The sequence below is a fragment of the Phacochoerus africanus genome, chromosome 9 (genome assembly GCF_016906955.1).
Source record: "Phacochoerus africanus isolate WHEZ1 chromosome 9, ROS_Pafr_v1, whole genome shotgun sequence".
NCBI classification, from domain to species: domain Eukaryota; kingdom Metazoa; phylum Chordata; class Mammalia; order Artiodactyla; family Suidae; genus Phacochoerus; species Phacochoerus africanus.
The window spans coordinates 37,440,837-37,460,028 of record NC_062552.1 but is presented as its reverse complement, the minus strand read 5'-3'; positions in this window follow the sequence as shown (position 1 = coordinate 37,460,028).

The window sequence follows — 19,192 nt, the reverse complement described above, 5'->3', positions numbered from 1 at the left end:
CTCGTTAAATTCAAATTCCCAGGCCCCACGCAGTGATATGGCCTCCAAAAAAATTTCTGGCCTGTGGTACCTGGAAATCTCCCTTTTAACAAGTGCCCCAGCCAGTTCTGCTGTGCATAGACTTGAAGCTTCAACTCTTCTCAGGGTTATGGTCTGTATCAGTACATTTCAGCCTCTCTAACCTCAGGTCATGGTCAGAAATACAGTCACATTCTGTCCCCATTCACACATAGGTACCTGGAAAGGAAAGAGAAGTGTCATCAAACTCTACAGTTGAGCTACTCTGCACTCTGACTTTCTTATCCTGCTTTCTTTCTTTTTCTTCCCCCCCAAAGGCTGGTTGTAACTCATTAACCTGACGTTATGATTTACCAGTGACTCACATTGTCTAGGTAGTAACAAACCTGGCCTCAGCAAACACAGGCTAGGTGTCTACCCAGGAGACATGGCAGATTCTCCGGTGTTTTGCTATAATAATGATGCTTTGGAGTTGTCGGTCTGGTCTTCCCCTTCTCCTGATGTGCCTTTTGGTTCTATGACTAATGGGGCTTCTATTCCTCTAGCTCCTATGAACCACCTTCCTCTTTTGTCAGTGCTGGGTCTACAGCCTGGGCTGGAACTCAGGGTGCGGCTGAATTGGGGGCCTGGGGCTCCTTCCAGAGCTCAGTTTGCAAGAACCAGCAGCTCTAGGAGCTTTCAGTTGCAGGAAAGGATGGTGCAGGCCTGGGATAGCTAACCTCTGCTTCTTCCCTGTGACGATGGTTCCCGCGTCCTCAGGAAACAGAGCTAGGATTCCAAGTTCATGAAACGGGTCTATGATGGGCTGTGTGAGCCTCCTGCAAGGGCAGAGCTTCTCCAGCCTCCAGCTGCTCCAGGCACCTGTAAGGCACCTCTGGGGACTCCCAGAAACAACCCGGAGAAGCTGTGCTATCTGATAATTCAAGTGATCTTGTCCCCAAATTATTTATTTATTTATTTGTTTGTTTTTGCTTTTTTAGGGCCACACCTGTGGCATATGGAAGTTCCCAGGCTAGGGGTCGAATCAGAGCTGCAGCTGCCGGCCTACCCCACAGCCATGGCAAAGTCAGATCTAAGCCCTGTCCATGACCTACACCATAGCCCACAGCAATGCTGGATCCTTAACCCACTGAGCGAGGCCAGGGATCCAACCCACATCCTCATGGATACCAGTAGGATTCATTACCACTGAGCCACAGTGGGAACTCCAACCTTTTCTTGAATTTATATTTTCATCTTATGTCACTTCTTGGGCTGAGACATTCTCTAGATTCATTGCCTCTGTGTAAGGAAGGCTTGCTTGTCCCTAACTTGCCATTTTCAGGTGCAAAGTGGGCAACAGTCACAGGTTCCTCCAGGACTGGGGACTGGTCCTGTCCCATCCTCTCTAGGCCTTCGACCTGCTTCTCAGCTTCATCTTTCAGCCGGACGAGGCCCCATCCTCTCCAGCCTCTCTCTCCCCTCCATCATTTTTGACATTTGAGACAGCCACTGAAATCAAAACAGATTCCAAAATGTGCCATTTATGGTGTCCAAGAAGGCCAAACAGATCCCTAAATGATTGATTTAGTGGTTGCAGCTGGGCCTGGATGCAGACAAACAGCTAATGAGGTCATTTTTCTAAATGCAAAGTGTAAACAAGATAGCAGCTCGCTCTCTCTGTGAGCCTCTCTGGGTTTCTCTCCCTCGCCTTCAATTTTCTGCAGAGCCGGGCAAACCAATTTGCATTTGTATACTGTTATGGGTTGAATTGTGTCCCCTCAAAGTGACAGATGAAGAATCCTAGGGCCCAGGACCTCAGAATGTGGCCTTATTTGGAAATGGGGTCTTTCCGGAGGTGACCAAGTTGAAGTGTGGTTCTCAGGGTGGGCCCTCATCCAGGATGATTGGTGCCCTATGAAAAGGGACAATTTGGACACAGAGACTGGCATGCATAGAGGGACGATGATAAAAAAGAGACACGGAGAGGATGTCACCTACAAGCCAAGGAGAGAGGCCTGGAACAGATCCCTCCCTCACAGCCCTCAGAAGGGGCCAGCCCTGCCAACACTTTGATCTTGACCTCAGCTTCCAGAACCGTGAGACAATACACTGCTATTGTTTAAGCCACCAGTCTATGGTACTTTGTTAGGGTAGCCCCAGCAAACTAATGCACACTTCCGTTTTTTTTTTTTTTCTTTTTACCATTGCACCTGTGGCACATAGAAGTTCCCAGGCCAGGGACTGAATCAGAGCTGCAGCTGGCAGTCTACACCAAAGACACAGCAACAGTGGATCCTTAATGCACTGAGCGAGGCCAGGGATGGAACTCCTATCCTCACAGAAACGACATCTGATCTTTAACCTGCTCAACCAAAATGGGACCTACAATATACACCTTTTTTTTTTTTTTTTGCTTTTTAGGGCCGCACCTGCAGCATATGGAGGTTCTCGGGCTAGGGGTTGAATTGGAGCTACAGCTGCCGGCCTACACCACAGCCACAGCAATGCCAGATCCGAACCGCGTCTATGACCTACACCACAACTCATGGCAACGCCAGATCCTTAACCCACTGAGTGAGGCCAGGGATCAAACCTGAAACCTCATGGTTCCAAGTCAGATTCATTAAGTGCTGTGCCACAACAGAAACTCCTCCACACTTTTAAAAAAAGTTTATTTTATTTTTATTAGAGTTGATTTACAGTGCTGTGTCAATTTCTACTGTACAGCACAGGGACAAGTCATACATATATATATACACGTTCTTTTTCTCATAGTATCTTCCATCATGTTTTATCCCAAGAGACTGGACACAGTTCCCTGTGCTGTACAGTAGGACCGCATTGCATCCATTCCAAATGGAATAGTTTGCATTGAGTGACCCCAAACTTTCCGCCCATCCCCCTCCCCCCTCCCCTTGGCAACCACAAATCTGTTCTCTATGTCTGTGGGTCCGTTTCTGTTTTGTGGACAGGATTGTTTGTGCCGTATTTTAGATTCCACATAGAAGTCATATCATGTGGTATTTGTCTTTCTCTCTCTGACTTACTTCCCTTAGCAGGGCACATACTTTAAAGTCTGTTTCTGTGTTCTCTCTGTTGGGGATTCTTCTTCCTGAGACAGGAGAGGGAAGAGAAGGTGAGATTTCCTGTGAAGCTGGGGAGGCTATGGCTCAGAGCCCTCAGCTACACCGTGCCTTCCAAAGCCCTGGAAGGACTGCCTGTGAGGTCATATATTTCTGGAAAATGTGCAAATGATGTTTCAACGACAGTTGGCTACAACTACTGACTTTTCACTGCAGCTTTCCCTCCATACTTTCCATCACATCGGGTGGCCTTCCGGTGGTCACACAGTAATCTTAGACCCAGATAAAGGGAATTGAAGTTGAGAATGTAGATAACTGGAGTTCGGTGGGATACTTGTATGGTTTGGGGTCACTTCCACCTACAACTAAACCTTTCTGGTCACCCCATGGAGGAACGGCTTCCAGGGATGTTCTGCTGTACCTTGTGTCCGTGCACCTTGGGATGGGACACAAGGCGTAGGCCAAAGTCATGTCACTACCTGAATAGAGCCCTGGGCACAGTACTGGAAGTGTGAGTGGGGTGGAGAAAGATCGGCTTGAAACATGGAGCTAGAGGCTAGTCTATGGAGATTCTTCCAATCATCAAAGGCATGCAATTATTAGTCCTTAGAAGTGTAGTATTACAGGGAGGTGACAATTACTTTAATGAATAACAATAGCTAGTCATTGTATTCAAAATCATTACAATCAATAATAATAACTAAATCATCCATTTAATGCATACAAATACTTTTTTCTGGCTTGTGTGACATTTGTAGTATGTCAGCTTTTTGGAATTTGTCATTTGTTCTGATTTCTTTTCTTATTTGAAATATTTACTTTTGTACCTGATTTCATGTTCATTACGTTGTGGTCTTTTCCTCAAAGGGCTGCTAGATTTGTACAAGTTTCAGGCTTAGATCTGGCGCTGGGGCTGAGGGAAGGGGAGCCACAGTGAACCACAGAGGCAGGTGTTTGCTCAGGGAGGAAGCCAACGTGCAGCAACAGGTGAAGGTGGTGAACAGGGCTTTGGCCTGCGAACCGAGGGCCACCAGCAGCCCAGCCCTGCCGCTCCCCTTGTGTGTGCCCCGGGACAAGTCAGTTTCCCTCTTTGAAATTTTCTTTCTTCTTTTCTCTTCTTTTCTTTTCTTTCTCTCTCTCCCCCTCTTTCTTTCTTTCCTTCCTTCCTTCCTTCCTTCCTTCCTTCCTTCCTTCCTTCCTTCCTTCCTTCCTTCCTTTCTTTCTTTCTTTCTTTCTTTCTTTCTTTCTTTCTTTCTTTCTTTCTTTCTTTCTTTCTCTCTCTCTCTCTCTCTCTCTCTCTTTCTTTCTTTCTTTCCTTCTTTCCTTCTTTCTCTTCCTTCCTTCTTCTTTCTTTCTTTTTATAGCTGCACCTGCAGCAGATGGAAGTTCCCAGGCTAGGGGCTGAATCTGAGCTGCAGCTACTGGCCTACACCACAGCCATAGCAATTTGGGATCCGAGCTGCATCTGTGACCTACACCACAGCTCACGGCAGTGCCAGATCCTTAACCCACTGAGCAGGGCCAGGGAAGATTCAGTTGGCACCTCTTTGGCCTCAGCCATGGAGATGGATTTGGACAGTTTTCTTCTTCTTCTTCTTTCTTTCTTTTTTTTCTTTTTTTTTTTTTATGGCCCCATGTGTGGCATAGGGAAGTTCCCAGGCTAGTGGTTGAATTGGAGATGCAGCTGCCCACTTACACCATAGCCACAGCAATGCAGGATCTGAGCTGCATCAGCAAACTACACCACAGCTTGCAGCAACGCTGGATCCTTAGCCCACTCAGAGAGGCTAGGAATGGAACTCGCATCCTCATGGATTCTAGTCGGGTTCTTAACCTGCTGAGACACAACAGAAACTCCAGGAAATAACATTTTCTTAACATCACCTCCTGACAACAGCTGTATCCGTGGCAGAATGAGCAGAATGAAATAAAAACTGAGTTTAAGTTCAAGTGGTGGATGGTCCACCGGGTTCTGTCCCTAGGAAAGTCGCTCAATTTCAAAATACCAGCTTCTCCGCGAGACATAAAAATCTGCCTCTGCAAAATTGCCAGTTAACACCAGTAGGGGCCATTGGGCAAATGATCCAAACTGGAAGTTGTACCTGCTCTTGCCAAGACTGCACATGAGGGAGGATTATCAGACTCAGAGGGGGCGACAAAAAAGGGCTCCTCCATTTGTTCACTCAGTCATCAAGCGGGTGGGTCTTGCCCTGCGGGACATATGACCACTCATTGTGCAATGATATTTGGTCTCTGGGAATGTTCAGAGTTGGCATCTCTTTGGCTTTAGCAGCCACGGAGATAGATTTGCTGATGGGAGGACAGTCTTCTTCTTTTTATTCTTTTTATGGCCATATGTGTACAGCATATGGACGTTCCCAGGCTACGGGTTGAAATGGAACTGGAGCTGCCAGCCTATACCACGGCCACAGCAATGGCAGATCCGAGCCGTGTCTGCGACCTGCACCACAGCTCACAGCAACATGGGATCTTTAACCCACTGAGTGAGGTCAGGGATGGCACCTGCATCCTCCCACTATTTCAGGTTCTTAACCCACTGAGCCACAACGGGAACTCCGAGGACCGTCCTCTTTGAAGTGTGGGGAGCGGAAAAGTAATGATCCAGACCAGAGCTGGCAAGGCTCACAGGGAGAACAGGTCGAGGACTCTGGCTGATGCAGACAGGCCTTGCTGGGCATAAGGAGCTGAGCTGGTGGAGGGCGGGGGCCAGAGGTGGTCCATGGGGGGCCTTCTATTCTAGTGTGGGTTTTAGCCTACAGGTCATAGGAAGCTATTGAATGTCCTTGAGCCCTAGAGGCAAAAGAAACCCTGCTGTGTCTGAGGATGGTCCATTTGTCAGCCATGGGACAGGAAGATGAGCTTGAAAGCGGGGTTGCAGGTTTCCGGTTCCTCTGCTAATTCTGGGGAGAGGGCTTGGACTGTGAGGTTGATGATGGAAACTGGGTGAGGGTTTGTGACTCAGAGTGTGGGCATGGGAGAAGGAGGTGCCGGAGAATGGAGGGGGTTAACCTCAGGGGCACCAGGGGTCTGGTCTCCAGGCAGAGCGAAGAGCAATCAGGCCCCAGGGCCAGGCTGGCCTGACTAGGCGTCTTGTCATCACCCTCATTAGAAGCTCCAAACCCAAGTGGTTGTCTGTGATTATGTGCTTCAGGGCTAATTAATTTATCCTCATCAGAAGACGCAATCAGAGGCTCAGCCACCCCCTCTCCTCAGAGTCTGGGGACCAGGGGTGGATGTACCACAGGCTGAACTTGCCAAACTTCGGGGGTGTTGTAGGGAAGCAGAAGCAGGGGTCTTTGCGGCAGTGAATCATGGCTGTGTCTTCAGCAGCTGCCCTGTGCAGGAAGGTTGGAAATCAGAGCTATATTTTTGACTGCTTTCTAACAACCCATGAGCATCTTCTTCTTTGTTTTACGCTTCCCGAAGCAGAGCCTCTGAACCATGACGCCTTCCCAAATAGCAGCCTCGGCTGCAAATCAAGACATCCTTGTACCTGCAGGATGCAAGTGGCCAGAGGTGGCTCTGGACCATCATCAGTCTTTCTCTGCCACACCTTGGGGTGCCCAAGTCAGCAGCAGCCACCTGTCTTTGTGTCAGCCTTGGCCACGGAGGCACAATATACCTATCCTAATAAAGCAGGTCCCCATTCATGCCCTCCGTTGCTTTTCTGCCCTTCTAGTTGCCACCCAAGTGGGCACCCCTCCTCCAAGAAGCCTTCCCTCCCAGCCCAGGAGACCCTTCCTCCTTGGACCCCTGCAGGACTAGACTCACTTGGTATTTAGCCTATGCCTCTTGTTTCTTCTCTTAGATTTCTTTTCTATTTCTTCCAGGTTTCATCCTCTTAGCCTCCTCCAATAAATTCGCTCCTTGAAAGGGGGGACTGTGTCTTATACTTAGGGCAGCATAGAATCTTTCAATCTAAACCAAGATGCTTCCAAGAGTGGCATAGATGTTGCGGATGCCTGCTCATATTTTCTTGACACTCGCTCATCCTTCTACACACTGACATTGTTCTACTGCAAGCCCGAGGCCTTTCTCTGTTCACTGGAGCAGGATGGAAAGGCTAGAGTTTATCTATAACCCAGGGGCAGCCCACAGCCAGTGACGGACAGGAGCTGGTGCGTGGATATCCAGCTTTCTTCACTGGGACAACTCTGGGGGTGTTTTACCCAGTCCCCCAGAGGCCCCCACAGTGGCCCACAGGGCTCCCGAATGGCCCCTGTGTTAGTCACAGTTTCTCTAATGTGTTGGCTGAAGGTCTGTGTGGCATAGACCCCATGCCTTCAATGTCAGGACCTGGGGCTTCTTCCTTGAAAGTTCCTGGTGCCTTCCCCAGTGCTTTCAGTGATGTGAGTGGGGATCCTGAGCGGGAGAGCCTGGGAAGGCCTTCTGTGCCCCCACAAAGCTCACGATTACAAGAATAGCGGTTGACACCGAGTCCCCTCCAAATGCCTCAGGGCATGAGTGCAGCAATTTCAGAAAGTGTCTGGAAAGGTAGGCCCTGTTTGCCCATTTTATTTTATTTAATTTTTAAAAGGTAAACATTTTTATTATATTTGTCTTGTTTACGGCTGCCCCTGCAACATATGGACGTTCCCAGGCTGGAGGTCGAATTGGAGCCGCAGCCACCAGCTTCTGCCACAGCCACAGCCACATCAGATCCGAGCCGCATCTGTGACCTACTTGCAGCTTTCAGCAATCTGGATTCTTAACCCACTGAGTGAGGCTGGGGATGGAACCTGTGTCCTCAGGTTCTTAACTGGTTGAATCACCACAGGCACTCCTGCCCATGTTATGGCTGACTCAAGACTGATCCCAAGCTAGTAAGTGGTGGCGCCAGGCTTCATTCCTGCTGCATCATGGAGCGAGAGCCATGGGGTTGACGAGTGGAGGAAGGAGGGCAGACGAGAAAACCTACATCTGTGAGATGTGCTGATTCCCTGGTGCCTGAAAGTCCCCCAGGAAGAGGCAGAGCTGTTTTTTCAACAGGCTGTGCTCAAGGGCTCAAGGACTGAGCTGGATTCTTTCCTGAGACAAGAGTTTGGCTCAGACAGAGGAGGGTGCTAAGAACTGGAAAAGGCAGGGCGCCTGGAAGGTGCAGAGGCTTCAAGGGTGGGAGAGCAGGGCCCCGAAGGCAAATCCTGCTCTGTTCACCATTTAGCTGAAAACACAGGACGAGGTGTCAACAAACTCTGATTGACAGGGTGGATGGCTCCCTCTGACATATCTCACGTGAGCCTCTGAAACAGAGCCCAAGGTGCTGGACTCTGCTGGATTTTAGCGATAAAAAATTTCAAGCCAGAATCAAATATCGATCCACATTGAACTGGAGGCTTTTACTTGGCAAGCTAATTGCTGGGCCTTGGCTGCCGCAAGCGGCCTGGAGAGGTAGAGACTGGGTTGCGGGTTGGCTCTCACAACGCCGCCATTGGAGGTGTTGATTGATACGCTAAGATTCAAAAGTGAGCAGCACCCTCGCCTTTTTAGGAAAAGATAAATAGTATTTAACAACTTGACAGGCACCTCTGTGGAGGGAGGGAGGGAGGGAGGGCCTAGCCTGTCATGGTGGCTGCTGGGCCCGCTTGAGGCCCGAGCTCCCATCACCCAGAGGTTGGAAGGAGCCGGGGATGACACGATCTAGTCCAAAGTTCCGGCTTCACAAAAGGGGAAACAGCCTGAGGGGGGAGGCAACAGCCCCCCGGGGCAGGGATTCGGGTGAGAGGCCACAGTGGAACCAGAAAGACACCTGGCACCTTTCATGCCTGTTCCTGGGCCTTGCGCCATGGCCATTTGGGGCAAAATGCGTGTATATGTGTCTAGATCCCTAAAAACTCCACAGCGAGGCCATGATCTGGACATGCTATGTGATGAGGAAAGGCAGGGCCACCTGGGCAAAGGCTTTAGCTAGAGGTACACCTGGCAAAGGTTTCCATTTTTCTGAGCTGGAAGGACTTAAAAGGAGAACATGAACCAGGTCTCTGGACATGGCAGCTCCTGGGACTTGTCCTGGGAAGAAAGCTGCTAGTATGGCCATTTTGGAACAAGAGAGCAATGCTGTAGCTGGGCAGAAAAGGAGCACACAGCAGGAGCAGACCAAACAGAATCCTTGGAACGTGAGCTGGCTGAATTTCTCCCCGAGCTGGTCCTTCTCACGTCTCTCTCAGGCTCTTAGAATAGCCTCTTCAAACAAATGTTATAAATTATGAAAATATCTTAAATTACAATCAAATACAGAGAAAAACATAACGTCTATCGCATGTTTAATTTAGTGAATGTTTACATTCTATCATTATATACACATACATCATATACATACATAGAGTGACACACATGCATGCATCTTATACATATAACACGCACATTATGTAATGTATATAATATAATCACATCCTATGCATTATATATAATCATATTATATATGATATGTAGTTATAACTATACTTTATTATATATAAATTACCTACATTGTTATAGTTACAGTTTATACATACAATATATAATATAATCACATAGGCATTATATATGATCATTTGCATTATATATAGTTACAGTAACTATGTATAATTTCATATAAATTACCTTGTTATTTATAGTTACAGTATAAACATATAATATATAATATAATCATATTATATATAATCATGTTATATACATTATATAATTACATTATATATATATCTATAATTACATTTTATACATATATTCTAATACATCATAGATATACTCTCACAGATGAAACCCTTTGCCGCCTCCTGCCTTTCCACTCCCATCCTTCCCTCTCTGCCAGGAACTGCGAGCCTGCCATCGCTCTGCGTCATATTCCCAGGCATGTTATGTGATTGATCTCATACTTTTCGCAAATATACTTTTTGCAAATTGCTTTTGCATTCGACATTCTGTTCCTGAGCTGTAGCCATGTTGATGCATGTAGATCTAGTTTATTCTTTTCACTGAATTAATTTTCATTTCATGCCCTCATTGAAGTCCTTTGTTTTAGTTTGCTAGGGCTGCCATAACCGAGTACCACAGACTGGGTGGCTTAAACAGTAGACATTTATTTTCTTGCACTTGCAGAGGCTAGACGTCTAAGATCAAGGTGTCAGCGACACTGTTTTCTTTTTTCCGAAGCTTCTTTCCCTGGCTTGCAGATGACCGTCTTCTCCCTGTGTCTTCACACAGCCGTCCATCTGTGCCTGTCTGTGTCCTTATGTCCTTCTTATACAGACACCAGTCATACTGGGTCAGGAGCCACCTTAGTGACCTCACTGTAACGTAGTTACCTCTTTAAAGACCCATCTCCAAGTCCAGTTACATTCAGAGGTACTGGAGGGTTAGGGCTTCAACATATGAACCTGGGGTGGGGGACACAGTTCACCCCAAACAGCTGTCATTGTTATTATTTTCTATTACAAGCTATACTGTATGAACACCCTTGTATATGTCTCTGCAAACCCATGGGATAGTTTCCCTGGGGCCGAAATTGGAACGTGGAGCGCTGAGTGCAGGGATGTGCACACGGCAAGTTTATTAGATGTTGACAAATTGCTTTCCAAAGCAGGCCTATAATTTATCCTCTCACTCTCAGCATGTGAGCATTTCATGTATGCTGGGTATTGTCAGAATTTGTCAATCTGATGGCTGTGAAGAGAAAACACATTGTGGTCTTAATTTTAATTGCCTTGATTGCTAAAATGAGGTTTACTTTTAGTTAGTGGCCTTTCATGTTTTCCAGTTTATAAATTGCCTGTACGTATCTTTGCCTATTTTATTTATTATTAATTTTTTTCTTTTTTTGGCCACCCTGTGGCAAATGAAGTTCCCGGGCCTGGGATCAGATCCAGGCTGCAGTTGCCACGTACGCCTCAGCTGTGGCAAAGCCGAATCCTTGGAACCCCTGTGCCAGGCTGGGGATGGAACCTGCATCCTGGCACTGCAGAGACACTACCAATCCCATTGGGCCACAGTGGGAACTCCTATCTTTGCCTATTTTCTTACTGTGTTTTTACCTTACACATCTGCAAGAAATTGATACAAATTCTAAATACTGTTCCTTAATTAACTATAATTATCTCCTATTGGGCCCCTTTGCTTCCACCAACTCTACTTGTCGGTTCCTCTTTAAGGATCTTTACCCTCTTTCCAGAGACCCTGGGATAAAACTCAGGCTCGGTACAGCCTTCCAGGCCCCACAGTCTGGTTGGAACCTACCTTCCCAGCCTCGCCGCCTCTCCACTCTCCCTATGGATTCCCACTCCTCGGGGACAGCCCCACTTCCTAGACATGCACCATGTATGCTTCTAGACCTCGGCATGCTGCTCCTGCTGCCTGGCTTCTCCTTTGCTGACTGCAGAAATCACATCCTTCCAAAGCCATCTCTCACGTCAGCTGGTGGGTAAGACCCCGAGTCCATGGCAGAGACAGAGGACAGCTCCTGAAGCCTATCGCCATGGTGCCTGCCACCTGCCATTGGGGTTGGTGGTCAAGTTCTATTTCCTCAGCCAGAATGTGAGCCCCAGCAAGAGCAGTTAATTTCCCCTCCAGTAGTCATCTTTTTGTTCTCAATATTAGTACCTAGTCAGTGCTCGATGTTGGCTGAATTTTATTTTTTAAATCCTGAGATGTTATGCCAAAGAATACAACGGTTAATGGATAGGCAGCAGTAAGTAAAATTGTTTAATTTCTTCTTCCTGCCTGAAATTCATGGATTATCCTTAAAGTCATAAACTTAGGTTCGCAAAACCAATCCCATAGGGGTATAGAATGGGGGAGATATAGCTTAGCAGCAAAACCAGGCTGGGATGGGGGATGTTAGGAGAAAGCCCATTGTGAGAGAACGCTGAGAGGTAGTTCTAGAAAAGCTATAGCAATGCTAAGGCAGGGTAATGGACATGCAGAGTCTAGAAGGAAGCAATAGTTCTATTCTTCTCTCATCAAATCATTATGGGACGGTGGTGTTCCAAGCATCATACTTTGAGAGGGAGGGACCCAGACCAACAAGAGACCCTTCAGGAAGGAGGTAAGCCAGGAGACTAAGGGTTAAGAGTCCATACCATCTGAGGTAGGATGAACAAAGCCAGGGCAATTTATCCTGGAGACTAGGAAAACAGAGAAGGGAGGGTGTTAAACTCTCTTCAAATACCATTTGCAAGGAACAGGGGACAGAAATGTCCTGTATCAATCCAAGACATACAACAAGGACTGTTGGGAGAAACTTACCAAGAGATAGATTTCTGCCTAGTCCATTAAGAGACGTTAACCATTGGGAGCATTAGAAGGTGGTTTGGCTGCTATGAGGATTGGGGACTGCTCCGTCCACAGAAGTATTTCCGCAGTGGCTAAGTGACCAGTTGGTGAGGGGTGATGTTCAGGGGGCTTTGGGGATAGAATGGTGATTGGGTTTGAATTAAAGGACCCTTAAGATCTTTTTCAAGCTAAAATTGTCCAAGTCCACGACTTTGAGTCAGATAGAGCTAACAGAGAGACCAAAATCTCAAGCATCTTTGATTCTTCTTAAATGAAAGTTACTCTTTGCTAGGCAGACCTCTGGCTGGCAGTATTTCACTGCCTGCAAGTCCTGACACTGTATTTTTTGTTTTGTTTTGTTTTTTTAGGGCTGCACCGGCGGCCTGTGGAGGTTCCCAGGCTAGGGGTCGAATCGGAGCTGTAGCTGCCAGCCAACACCACAGCGACGGCAACACCAGATCTGAGCCTTGTCTGCAACCTACGTCACTGCTCACGGCAATGCCGGATCCTTAACCAGCTGAGCGAGGCCAGGGATCGAACCTCATGGATACTAGTTGGGTTCGTTTCTGCTGTGCCACTGACACTGTCTCCCTACCTTAAGCAGCTCCCTATCTCTACAGATGGGTCTGGGAATTGCATGTGAGCAAATAAGAACTGCTGAGAGTCCATGTGACACTTTAGGGTAGAAGGTGATACTCTTTTCCTTTGGCTTGGACATCATTAGATCTGAAGCTGCCACCATGGCCATTCTGGAGAAAACCAGAATGCCGAAAGATGGAGTTAAGAGGTTGGGAAACTCTTGTTCTAGTATTACAGTTTAAGCTCTGAATCCAAATATCCCCGAAGCTAAACCATGACTGGGTTTTGTGGTGAACTGAGTGATTTAATAGTCTTCCCCCACCCCCAAAAGGCATTGGAATTGAGTTCTCTGCCACCTGATAGATCTTAAGTGACACAGACTCAAACGCCATTCTTGGTCCACAGATATGATTGGGTTGGCTGCCAGGAGACACGTGCTTGGTTGTCACCCTTGTGTTCTTGCAAGTCTGCAGGTGCCATACTGGCCCCAGTGAATGAGCATCTATCATGGATTGAGAATCCATGAGGTGTCAAGCATTCTGCCAGTTGCCACAAGCAATAGAGAGAAATGGAAGCCTGGATCCCTCCCCTCAAAGAGTTTATATTCTACTAGGGGCCAGATAAACATGAGGTAAGTGTCAAGGGAGGGATGTGGAGGTAGCATCTTGAGGAAGTCACTGTGTCCTGGGTCAAGGAAAACTTCATGGCCAAGAGGGCACGGGTCATCTGTGGTTCCAGCTTTTAATAAAGCCTTTTTCCTTTCACATACTGAAAGAGTGCATGAGTAAGAGGAAGGAAAAAGGCTTTATTAAAAGCTGGAACCTCATCTCCAAGCACCATGAGCTGTGTCTGGACCACAGAATAGAAATAAGGAGTTAAATAAAATTTCATATAATTATATCACATAGTATGCTCTGGATGATATAATTATACAGACAGATGTAGCTGGGCAGCAAGATTAAATAACCTAAGGGCCTTGGAAGTAGACACCTTTGGGGTTACTAAGATACTAACCCTTTACGGCGAACGGTGGCTTCTAATGTTTAATTGGATAAATTACATGTTTTGAAAGTTGTCAGGTTGTGTGTACTTCTGTGGCTTTGCAGGTTAATTGCTCTGTTAATTCTGGAACAGGGCTTGCCTCCTCTAAAACTGATGGTGGATTTAATCTTCATAGCCTCTCACTTCCTTTTCCAGGAAACTGGGGCAGAGTCAACCCCGGACCATACACTCTGCTCATTCCTCTTTTCAGAATGAGGCTTACAAGGGTCCCATCCATTGGGCTTGCTCCCCTACCCCCCAACCTGGGAGGAACCGACTTCCTATCAGTTCCCAGCCTTGGGACAGAACTTAAAGTCCTTTCCCATTCCTCGTCGGGTGACTTGGAATCTTGGTGCTTGTTAGTTCCATACTTATGCCACGAATCACTCCAGCAGACCCGTGTTTTACTCGTTTCACTCGTTTCTGCCCTACTTTTTTTTTTTTTTCCCACTGTACAGCAAGGGGGTGAGGTTATCCTTACATGTATACATTACAATTACATTTTTTCCCCCACCCTTTCTTCTGTTGCAACATGAGTATCTAGACAAAGTTCTCAATGCTATTCAGCAGGATCTCCTTGTAAATCTATTCTAAGTTGTGTCTGATAAGCCCAAGCTCCCGATCCCTCCCACTCCCTCCCCCTCCCATCAGGCAGCCACAAGTCTCTTCTCCAAGTCCATGATTTTCTTTTCTGAGGAGATGTTCATTTGTGCTGGATATTAGATTCCAGTCATAAGTGATACCATATGGTATTTGTCTTTGTCTTTCTGGCTCATTTCACTCAGTATGAGAGTCTCTAGTTCCATCCATGTTGCTGCAAATGGCATTATGTCATTCTTTTTTATGGCTGAGTAGTATTCCATTGTGTATATATACCACATCTTCCAAATCCAATCATCTGTCGATGGACATTTGGGTTGTTTCCATGTCCTGACTATTGTGAATAGTGCTGCAATGAACATGCGGGTGCACGTGTCTCTTTTAAGTAGAGTTTTGTCCGGATAGATGCCCAAGAGTGGGATTGCAGGGTCATATGGAAGTTCTATGGATAGATTTCTAAGGTATCTCCAAACTGTTCTCCATAGTGGCTGTACCAGTTTACATTCCCACCAACAGTGCAGAAGGGTTCCCTTTTCTCCACAGCCCCTCCAGCACTTGTTATTTGTGGATTTATTAATGATGGCCATTCTGACTGGTGTGAGGTGATATCTCATGGTAGTTTTGATTTGCATTTCTCTTATAACCAGCGATGTTGAGCATGTTTTCATGTGTTTGTTGGCCATCTGTGTATCTTCTTTGGAGAAATGTCTATTCAGGTCTTTTGCCCATTTTTCCATTGATTGATTGGCTTTTTTGCTGTTGGGTTGTATAAGTTGTTTATATATTCTAGAGATTAAGCCCTTGTCGGTTGCATCATTTGAAACTATTTTCTCCCATTCTGTAAGTTGTCTTTTTGTTTTCTTTTGGGTTTCCTTTGCTGTGCAAAAGCATTTCAGTTTGATGAGGTCCCATGGGTTTATTTTTGCTCTAATTTCGATTGCTTTGGGAGACTGACCTGAGAAAATATTCATGATATTGATGTCAGCGAGTGTTTTGCCTATGTTTTCTTCTAGGAGTTTGATGGTGTCCTGTCATATATTTAAGTCTTTCAGCCATTTTGAATTTATTTTTGTGCATGGTGTGAGGGTGTGTTCTAATTTTCATTGCTTTGCATGCAGCTGTCCAGGTTTCCCAGCAATGCTTGCTGAATAGACTTTCTTTTTCCCATTTGATGTTCTTGCCTCCCTTGTCAAAGATTAATTGACCATAGGTGTTAGGGTTTATTTCCGGGTTCTCTATTCTGTTCCGTTGGTCTGTCTGTCTGTTTTGATACCAGTACCAGACTGTTTTGATGACTGTGGCTTTGTAGTATTTCTTGAAGTCTGGGAGAGTTATGCCTCCTGCTTGGTTTTTGTTTCTCAGGATTGCTTTGGTGATTCTGGGTCTTTTGTGGTTCCATATAAATGTTTGGATTGTTTGTTCTAGTTCTGTGAAAAATGTCCTGGGTAATTTGATAGGGATTGCATTGAATCTGTAGATTGCTTTGGGTAGTATGGCCATTTTTACAATATTGATTTTCCCAATCCAGGAACATGGAATATCTTTCCATTTCTTTACATCGTCTTTGATTTCTTTGATTAAAGTTTTATAGTTCTCGGCATATAGGTCCTTTACCTCCTTGGTCAGGTGTATTCCGAGGTATTTGATTTTGTGAGGTTCTGCCCTACTTTTACAGTGAATTCACAAGGACCTTAGAGAAAAGGTCTTTTTTTTTTTTTTTTGCCACACTGATAGCCATCACCCCCTCCCACCCTAGAGTCTCACCCAGTGCTTTGTATATAGCAGGCACTCAATATGAAGTTTGCTTAGGAAGTGGATGTGTACATTTAACTCTACTGCTGCATTTGGAAATTCATCCTGCTCCAGGCTGATGAGAATTGCGCTAGATATCTGGGTCAGCATGGAATAGGTCTTTGTGGTACCTTTCCATCTCCCAGTGGGCACCTGGGAACCCCCACTGCCCTGAGAGCTCTCTCTTCAATCACTAACTCAGACTGGGTTGCATGTGCCACTGCTCCTTGAATGTGCCCCAGCAAATCCTTTTTCCCTGGGTCACCATCATGCTCCCCAAAGAGGAGTTTCTCCGTGATGTCCTCGAGAGGGCTGCAATGATGTCATATGTCATCATGCTAAAGACCCCACCTCCACCAGCGATGAGCTAAGGAGGGCACAGGATTGACGGGGATGGACATCCACATCTTTTCTCAGGAAATAAATGCAAATCCATGAAAAGCATGTTTTATGGTGGATCCCCCTGGCAAATGGCCACCCCTGCCATAGCCTGTCTCTGGTGCCAGCGTTTTCATCTTTGGGGATGAAAGCATTGTTTCATGTTAAAAAACCTCTCACCCATCACATTGAGCTATCATCATATGTTATTATCATAGTGCGAATGAGTCTGTAGGGGCTTTCATGTGTGCAGATGACAAGAAGGAGGGAGGGAGCTGAGAGGGAGATTCTAACTAGGCTGCGAGGACTAGTTAGAATGAGGAGGTCGGGGAGGGTGGAAGGGGCCACGGTGATGATGCTCTGTGCCAGGTGAGAAGGATGGGAAGCTCATTTTCGTGGGGCTGGGTTGGTTTTTCATTTGTTGGAGGAAGAAGTTATCGGTCATGGGTGTCTTGCTTCAAATCTAACTCCTGAACTCTAGCAGTTTCTCATGAAGCCTAGTGTATGGCTTTCCACTTCCCTTTATATAAACAAATGAATTGCTCTGAGCAAGGGATTCGGGATATTAAGTAACTTAGCTGGCTCCATCAAGAGGTCAGGAAGGGAGATGAATGTGCCTCATTATGGTCTTTAAAGTGGCGAGGCGTCAGCCATCAACCACTTCTATGGAAACTTCTGGTTCCCTCAAAGCCCTTTGAAGAGATGCTAGAAAAGGGGACGGGGAAAGTGTCCTTGACATCTTTTGAATTGGATAGGAAGGACTTCTTTCTTGAGGCTGCAGTTCCTCAATGATGGTCCCCAGTGAGGCTGAGGAGGTTGTGGGTTCAAAGTGCAGCATTGAAAAGGCTTACTGCCAGGCTTCTCCCATGGGAGAAATTTCCTAATTCAGCAAACACCAGCGCCCCTTGGGGCTAGCACCACTACTGAAAATTTGGTTGGGTCTCCCCTGCCTGGGGGCTGGACCATGTTGATGAGACCTGGGTGGGTCTCCCCTTCCTGGGGGGGTAAGGGGGGCTGGACCATGTTGATGAGACCTGGGTGGGTCTCCCCTTCCTGGGGGGTGAAGGGGGCTGGACCATGTTGATGAGACCTGGGTGGGTCTCCCCTTCCTGGGGGGTGAGAGGGGCTGGACCATGTTGGTAAGACCTGGGTGGGTCTCCCCTTCCTGGGGGGTGAGGGGGGCTGGACCATGTTGGTAAGACCTGGGTGGGTCTCCTCTTCCTGGGGGGTGAGGGGGGCTGGACCATGTTGATGAGACCTGGGTGGGTCTCCCCAGCCTGGGGAAGGGGCTGGACCACGTTGGCTTGACATTCGCTGCCTCTTTCCTCTGTCACCATATCTGTAAACTGGGTCGTGGTCACCTGGCTCAATGATTAGGGTTCCCAGAAGGCTTGGCAGCATCTCGGATCTAATAGCACTTGGTTATAAGCTATTACACTCTTGTTCTGTAGAAACCAACTCTTGGATTAAAAACATTACCTGTTCACTAATATTGGTTTCGTAGCTGTGAGTGACAGTTAGAGAAATACAAGTAAACATCTAGGTGCAATTGATGTAGTTTCCCACCTTTTCAAACAGTATCAATTACTATGCAATCACCCTTTGGGTTCTCCACTCTGGTCTAAGATGAAACTCTACGTCCTTGTTTATTTATCCAATAGTTAGTCCATAGATGTCTCTGTGCTTGCTGGTGGAGTCGGTGTGAAAAGGGCGGAGGCGATCCTGCCCTCATGGAGCTTGTAGTCAGAGGGGAAGCGAGGCGAGGGGGTAGACAATTACACAGGAGACAAACATCGTGAGAAGGTCCATGAGGACGAGCAGGTGTTTAAGATCCAAACCTTCCAGCTTGTGTGCGTGGTCTGAGGAAACGTGCCCACCTAAGTTTTTTTCTCTACAAAACTTCATGTTTTATAGCCTTGTAATCTGAAAGGCCATTTCTAGTGCAATTATAACCCTCCGTGGTTGCAGCAAATCTTTTCACTGGGTTGACTTATTTGCCCCGAATGTATGATAAATTCCAGCCTGACTCCTGGAGCATTTCAAGAGGTGTTTTGTGATGAACCCAGAGAGACCATGCTAGAGAACTTTTTTTTTTTTTTTTTTTTCCCCCTCAACCAGCTGCTGAAGCAGCTGCGAGTGGCAGGAAAGAGCCGCAGAGGTGGCAGCTGCGCAAACCCAGTTAACTGCCGATGGGCTCATCAGCCTACATCTTCCCTATAAATTGGACTTAACTGGAGAGGGATAAAGGTTTTCTTTCCCTTAACGTTGAAAGTATGATGCCTGGAGTTCCCATTGTGAGTCAGTAGTAACACATCCATGGGGACTCGGGTTCAATCCCTGGCCCTGCTCAGCTGGTTAAGGATCCAGCGTTGCTGTGGCTGTGGTGTAGGCCAGCAGCTGCAGCTCTGATTCAACCCCTAGCCTGGGAACATCCGTATGCCATGAGTGTGGCCCTA